Raw genomic sequence first — 8,008 nt, forward strand, 5'->3', positions numbered from 1 at the left:
CAGTTCTGTAGGGACAAAGTGCTCCTATTAGTATTTGTATTACTGTAGCATCCAGGAGCCCAAGTCATGGACCTGGGCCCCACTGTGCTAGGTGATGTACTAACACTACACAAAACAATGAGCCCCACCCTCAAGAGTGTACAATTTAAATGCAAGACAAGAGATAGCAGATACAGGGGAGTGTACAAGAAAACAATGAAACACTATTGGTTATACAGTACAGTGCATCCTTGTGAAATACAAGGAATGCCTTTGTACCTCTGCCTCATGCAATGGTGTGCCTAAGCCTGGAAGACACAGAATGTATCTTCTGAAAAAAAAATCTAAACCCTGTCTAGGTTTAGTTAACTCTAGTGCCTAGTTGAGTTTAGGATTAAACACCACAAGGCACGAATGTTTACTGTATTTGTTAGCAGGTGTTACAACACAACTGGAAATTGTAGTACACACAAGTCCTTAAAGGGAAGCTCTATTATAGCCTAAGGTACAAACAGTAAGAGCCATTTGATACATTTAACCTGTAACCTCTTTTGTCAAATATGTCTACGCCAGTTGTCTGACCAGTGATTGTTTCATAAACTAATTTGCTGCTACCTCTGGTGGGTAAGGTTAAACAGGATGATTTGTTTGCAGGGGGTGAAAGTAACAAATGTCTTAAAGGTACAGTCTATTGCAGCTTACCACTCCCCCTCCCCACCACGGGAAAGGCTCAGGGCAGGAGGTTGGGGGTGGTTATGATACCACACTACCTGTAAGAAATTTGTGTGAGATGGTGGGCAGGGGGCTCAGGGCAGGAGGCTCAGGACAGGGAGGGAAAGCAGAAGTCAGGGCAGAGGGTTAGAGGTGTGGGGTGGCTCAGGGCAGGGAGATTCAAGTTGGGGCTGTAAGGAGGCTATGGGTAGGGCACTGGAGAAGCATGGAAGGTGCAGGAGTCAAGTCAGGGGATGTGGGAAGGCTCAGCGCTCAGAGCCGCTGACAAGGGAGGAAAGGACAAAAAGAGGATAGCTGCCCCGGGGTCCAGGAATTTAAAATGGTCTGGGATGCTGGGCTCTTTAAATTACCACTGGGTCCTGCACTGCGTGGTCTGAGCAGTGCTGAGGGCTGGCTGGGGAAGGTGTGGTGCAGTACAGGTGGCACTTCAGATCAGGTGAAGCAGTGTGTGGGGGTGCATGTATGGGGAGTTCAGGAATAAGAGAAGAGGTTGGCAGAGTATCTAGGGTGAAGTAGGGGCAGGGAGGAGGTCTTAGGGCTGGGGCAGTCCTGGTTGTAGCAGATTACCTTACTTGGCCGAGGGACAGGTCTTGCCCTGCTGCTCCTGTTTGCTCTCAGTGGTAAGGGAGCTGTGGGCCAGCTGCAGGTAAACAGGTGGCAGCAGCCTGTGAGACCCCCCTCTGGCCTGCCAACCCCTTCCCCTGGTTTCTTCTTGGGCTGCCAGCAGCAGCGCACACCAGGAATGTCACATGCGCTACCCGGCATCCAGTGAGAGAGGAACAGGGCAGCAAGACAGGTGCTGCGCCACCAGAAGCACAGCTGGGAGCATGCATGCTTCCCCTACAGTGTGTCCCCAGCTGGCTCCTTTCACACTTGCCTGCTTCACTTGGGGGAACTGATGCTCATGGCAAGTGGGGATGCTAGCACCAGCCTGCAGTGGGAGAGCACACCACAATCTGCACCGTACGCTGCCACGTGCAGCAAAACAGCCCAGCTGGCTCTTACTGGAGCAGCACACAGGGGTGCACCACCTTACTTTCATCTGTGTGTGTGTGTCTAAATGTTTCTGTTGAAACTCACTATCTACACTTTTTCCAAAAGGGCTTGTTTTGGTACCCAAAAAAGCAGCGCTATGGTCTTCAGAAATGGAAAAGCCCCACCCTGCCTTTGATGTGCAGTTCTAGATGGGTAGCATGGACAATACACATCCCTTTATGCACCAGTATCAGCCACAATTCTTTTCGTTCTCAGTTGTGATATTGAAAGTAAAGATATTAGCTTGACATCACAAGAGTCTAAAATCTTTTATCCACTGAACAGTTGCACTGCTGCAGCCAATGCTGTACGCTTCCTAGCCCTATCTTGCTGCTTGGAGCAGTTCCTGTTTTAGGCATTTCTAACTGTTAAAGGGTATTTCATACTCCACAATAATTCAGTCCTGGCTTAGACTCTCAGTTGTATTACCATATGGCACTTGGGCTATGTCTAGACTACAGAGTTTTGCCAGAAAAACAGCTGTTTTTCCGACAAAACTTGAGTTACAGCCACACTGCAAGTGTGTTCTTTCGACAGTAAATCAAAAGGACAGAGGGCTTTTTGCGCAATTGGTAATCCTCATTCTATGAGGAAGAAGCCTTTTTGTGAAAGAGCACTTTTGCAAAGAGGTGTGTGTGGACTGGGAAGAGGGAGTTTTTTCGGAAGAGGGAAGAGGAAAAAGCACAGGTGCCCCGGGGGCCACTCCATCCATAGTAATCACTGCTTATATGCGAGACAGTGTCCAGGCAGTCTGGGTGCTATCTTTCAAAAAAGTGCATGGCTTTTTTAATGCGCTTTGGCAGTGTGGACGTGCTCTTGCGCAAGTTTTTTCAAAAGAGCTCTTCCGAAAAAAGCTTCTTGTGCAAGAAGCCTGTAGTTTAGATGTAGCCTTGGACACCTTAGAAATATCTACACTACAGCTAATGGTGGCTGCACCTGAATTGTGGACAAATAGTCATTATGTCCAGGCTGAAACTACTGAATTCATTTCACACAGAACTTGTCTAGTGTCAGACAGGAATATGTTTCAGCCATTAGTGAACTGGAAAGAGCCTGATTGAGCTCTATAGTCTCTTACCAGCAGGTCAAGCCATTCAGTCTCCCACAAAGTAATTACTTTTAGTTAGCAAAAACACTTTACACAAAACTCAGTATGTTAGGAAAAGTACATGAAAAAATGCACATGGAAAAAAGTAAGTTGATTAAAATCCATGCTATATATGTATCTCAGTGGTTGCGGTTAGAAGAATTAGGTGGACAAGTCTTTAAAATGAGTCTGTCTAGACCATTTTTTTCCAGAATGTGTCCTTGGTGTATATTCAGTTACTTCTACAAACTTCAGTATCTCAGACCAGACCCTGGAGAGTCTGGTGTATGAGGTAAGCCTAGAAGTGAGGGAGATGTTACTAAAGGTGAAAATACTCCAAAAATATTATTAAATTCTCAGACAATGGACCCATGGGACACTATCAGACACAGACTAAAACAGAATGGAAAAAAAGCGTAATTATTCATAAGACCCACCAACTAGTTACTTAATGGAAATCACATGGTCTGTGTCCTGTGGGTAACATTTTAGCTGCTCCACATATACTTCAGTGAGCATAACCTATTATATTTCATTCATTTGCTTTTTGGAAGAACATTGTTAGGTTTCTGAAAAATAAACATCCAATTTATCCTTTCCCAGTCCCAACATATCCTTCCCCTTATGCCTATATATTATTTTAATAATGTTTTGACAGAGGATAAGCAGCAAAGAAATAGTGCATTGTGCAGGCTGTCAAAAAATCCTTTATGAAATTGATAAATCAGAGAATGGATGTAGTTTTGGCATTTATTTTTCCTTTTGCAAAATGTCATTGAAGTATGGAGTTCAGCTACACTTCAAAGACGTAAGACTTTACTTTGCTATTAATAGATGTTTTCTTACTCATAAATAATATTTCTAGTAAAAATGAGCATCTCTAAATTGATGTTTCACTTAAATCATGCTTTGCCAGGTATAAGAAACCACTAGACTTCCAGGAAATTAGGATGTCAAAACAAACAAATAGCGTCAGTAGTGGAAAACATTTGATACAGAAACAGGCAAAAAATTTCTACAAATCTATGCCACTAGTGCAAAGGAGGCAAAGAGGTCTCACTTCTCCTCTGCCTCAGAAATAGCAGCATCATGCCCTGCAGAGATTTTCCTGACTATAAATCACTTCATAAGCTCAGTCTGCCTCAACTCAACCCTAGAAACCAGCCCATCATTTCATGAGACCATCCACCTACACATTGGCTTCATGAGTCACCCAGAACACAACACTTTTCTTCCAGGAATTTGGCCTGTTCACACAAGAAGCAATCACAGTGGCACTGACAGAAATCAAGGCCCTACATAGAACTGACTCCTGACCTTAGTACAGGAAAAAACATCTGGGACCGGGAAGATCTGATTGTTTTTAGGGTGGGTGATAGATTTCTTAAAGAAGGTTTTACAAAGTACCTCACCTCCTGTTGCTAGCCAAACTGACTGAGCACCTATCAGTCATCAATATCCTGCACTCTTCTCAGTCAGGTTTCAAACTAGTGCCTGATTCAGAGACAGCACTTGTTGCTGTGGTGAATGATTGTCTCCTCTATGAACACAAGGATAAGTTATCCATAATCATCCTGCTCAGTCTTTAACATACAAGTCAACATCCCTATGAATGGGAAAGCTAAAGTAATAACACAAGCTGAAGTGCTAGCCTCACATAGAAGACTCCCACTTCTACATACCCTTTATATAAAACTTAAAAATGTACCATCTCACAGCCTTCAGAGTCCCTAGCTGAAATCAGCTCTTGGATGAAGAGCAGGTCGCTTAAAGATGAATTGGGGGAAGGCTGAGGTAATGATGGAGGCAGGAAAATAAAAGAACATCAAAAGAACTTACAATTTCTAATGAATCTCACAACCAAGGGACTTTGCCATCAGATTTACATAATTCCACAGCCTTTTGGATCATCAGAGCTGTTTGATCCTCAAATAGCCATGATAGCTGAAACCACTCATTCTTTGCATTCAACTCCTTACCCGGTTACTGGAACTCATACCTAGTGAATAGACAGATCTTTGTAAAATTTCCATCTGGTACAATATGCAACATCCTGCCTATTAAACAACACAGATTCTTGTGAGCATACCACCTTGGTAGTCATGAAATACAGCATTCAATTCAAGTCTCAGTCTTGTCTCTGCGATACCAACCATGTTTTTCTAGAATAACAAAATTGTAGACAAAATGGGAAAGTCTCATGAGACAAACAGAAGACTATGGTCTCCAATCATCCCCCTCAAGCATGGACCTAATGCTGGAACTCACAATTAAAAGAGTTTATAACAGTTCACTTTACCCCACCATAATTGGAACTAAATGCAAATGTACTGAAAAAAACACAAGTTAAAAAGAGAAGTTCCTCTGATATGTACCCTTAATCTGGTTAAATAACTTACTGCTGCAAAGGAAGTGAAGATGCCCTTCCTCCTTAAAAAAAAAAATATTTGCAATTATTCTCAGTGGACACTGCCACATGAAAACTAGAGAGCTTCTTGTTAGTGGCCCAGTTTTGTATGCCATAGCTCTCCAACTCAAAACTAGGAGTGAAGAGTCTTGCAGTAATGGAGTTTATAGAAAGAGACCTACTTAAAATAAGAGAAGGGAGAAGAGGAGAAAGAGAGAGAGAGAAGTCAAACACCTTTATTCAGAAATAACCATCCAAATAAGAGATATGTCAGAGTAGGAATACATCAAAGAAACTCAAGTACCATATTTTAAAAAGTAGAGAACAGTTAAATGGGAGGGTCATTATAAACTGACCTTTGCTATTGGGGAGAAAGGAATATTTACAGCCTAGATAGGCAAATGTTTCTATTCTTTAAGTAGAAAAGGTTGGTCCCAAACTTGATCAAATCTAAATAGTAATTCCTTATAGTCACCTGCCGAGCAGCTAAGTCAGCGGATAAATGATTGTTGAAACAAGTGAGTAATCATACAAGTCTTGTCTGCTTGTTTAAGAAAAAGAATTAGGAAAAGCAATGCAGGTGGGCAGGCATAAGATAAAGCTGGACCATGACCAACTTTATTTTCAATTTACTTTGTGTAAATAACTTTGCTGTGATTTGAGTCTCCCTCATTTATAAAAATGGGGAGGACACTTACACACTGGGCTCACAAAGGAGTTGTAATGATCTGACAATGTTTTTAGTCAGTCCCCTGGAAATGTCAAACCTTAATGTTACAGTGGAAAGTCTGCCAGAAAAGATAACTGCAAACTACCTCACCACCTATGTCAAAACAATGTGAGCAATTCAAACTGAATATGGAATGCTTAATGGAAGGCGGGTTCTATTTAAATTCTTGATACACAAGACACTTGATTTTTCTGCCTTCTCATTCACTGTAGGCTTAACTAACTATGAGACAAGGAACATTACATACACCAATAATGGAGTAAAAGCATCCACAGAGCCACATCCATAACTTCACTATTGTAAAACACTGAATATATTAAAAAGGAAAAACTTAAAAAACAACAAATAGTCGAGTAGCACCTTAAGGACTAAGAAAACATGTAGATGGTATCATGAGCGTTTGGGGCACAACCCACTTCTTCAGATACAGGAGTGTTAGAAGTCCAGATCTGTCTAGTGGCCTGTGCCCATGAACGCTCATGATACCATCTACATGTTTTGTTAGTCTTAAAGGTGCTACTAGACTATTTGTTGTTTTTCAGTTTTTCCTGTTACAGACTAACTCAGCAACCCCTCTGAAGCTACTGAATATATTGGTATTTAGGACTTAAACAAAAGGATTTGAAGTGAGAGGATATGTGAAAGAAGGACAAATGATGCCACCGGAAAATCTTCTCCCAAAGTTATTTATTGGAAGATGTGTTTTTAAAGGCAACGGGGTGGAAATAAAATCATACTGTCTACAGATACAAGGTATGCAAGATTCTTTGATAAACTCTACTGTTGGTTGTTATTTAAAAACTAACCCAAAAAAGAGAGACAGCTTAATCTTAAAATGGTGACACCAAGGCAGCATGGCTCCTGCCAGCTTCTGCACACACACCCCAAACCTAGCAAAGGCCATCATTCCTTGCAATTAGGCTCAGCATATCTAGAGGAGGGATGGACAACCTGGGCTGAGTGGGCTGCAGGAGTGGCTCTCCATCTTAGTGGGCTGCAAAATTGTCGTAATCAATATGGTCTCCCAAGACTGGGTAGTTTTACTAACTGAGCTTGCGTACCTAGAATTTGCAGGGTGTGTCGACTGAACCATAGGAGCACTTTGATCGGATGCAGAGGGAAATGGGTCTCTTACATTAAGGCTGCGTCTTGACTGGCATGATTTTGCGCAAAAGCGGACGCTTTACGCAAAATCTTGCCACCTGTCTACACTGGCCACGAGTATTTGCACAAGAACACTGACTTTGTAATGTACAAAATCAGTGCTTCTTGAGCAAATACTCTGACGCTCCCTCTTAGGGATAAGCCCTCTTGCGCAGGTATTCTTGCGCAAGAGGGCCAGTGTAGACAGCAACGTTAATTTCTTGCGCAAGAAAGCCCGATGGCTAAAATGGCCATTGGAGCTTTCTTGAGCAAGAGAGCGTCTACACTGGCACGGATGCTTTTGCGCAAAAGCAAATCTTTTGCGCAAAGGCACTTGCCAGTATAGAGGCTCTCTTGCGCAAGTACTTTTAACGGAAAAAATTTTCTGTTAAAAATATTTGCGCAAAATCATGTCGGTCTAGACACAGCCTAAATGTTGTGTGCAATCAGCATGCACCTCACTTCATGTGTCCTTGCTTTATGTGCATGTCACTTTAGTAATACTGGTAGGGAAAAACGATGCAAACGGAAACTAGCAGAATCTGTCAACTCTAATGGGCAACAGTAAACAAAATGTCTCATGAGCCACATAGACTCCCAATAGGCTAGAGGTTGCCTACCACTGGTCTAGACTTTAACTTGCTCCAATATCAATTCCAGTGTTTATGATCAATGGCTCAGTAATGCAGCAAGCTCAGAACTCCTATGAGATCTGTCAGTGAGTGTTGAGAGAATTCAGCACTTCACAATCCTACAAGGTGCTAAGCATTCTCCTGTGATTTAAGACCCCGATTCAGCAAAGCACTAAACCACAGGTTTAGCTTTTAAATTATACTCAAGTACTTTGATGAATGAGGGTCTAAATCAGTAATTCTAAATCTAACATGTCAAAGTA

Source organism: Pelodiscus sinensis, chromosome 6, assembly GCF_049634645.1.
Source record: "Pelodiscus sinensis isolate JC-2024 chromosome 6, ASM4963464v1, whole genome shotgun sequence".
Lineage (NCBI taxonomy): Eukaryota > Metazoa > Chordata > Testudines > Trionychidae > Pelodiscus > Pelodiscus sinensis.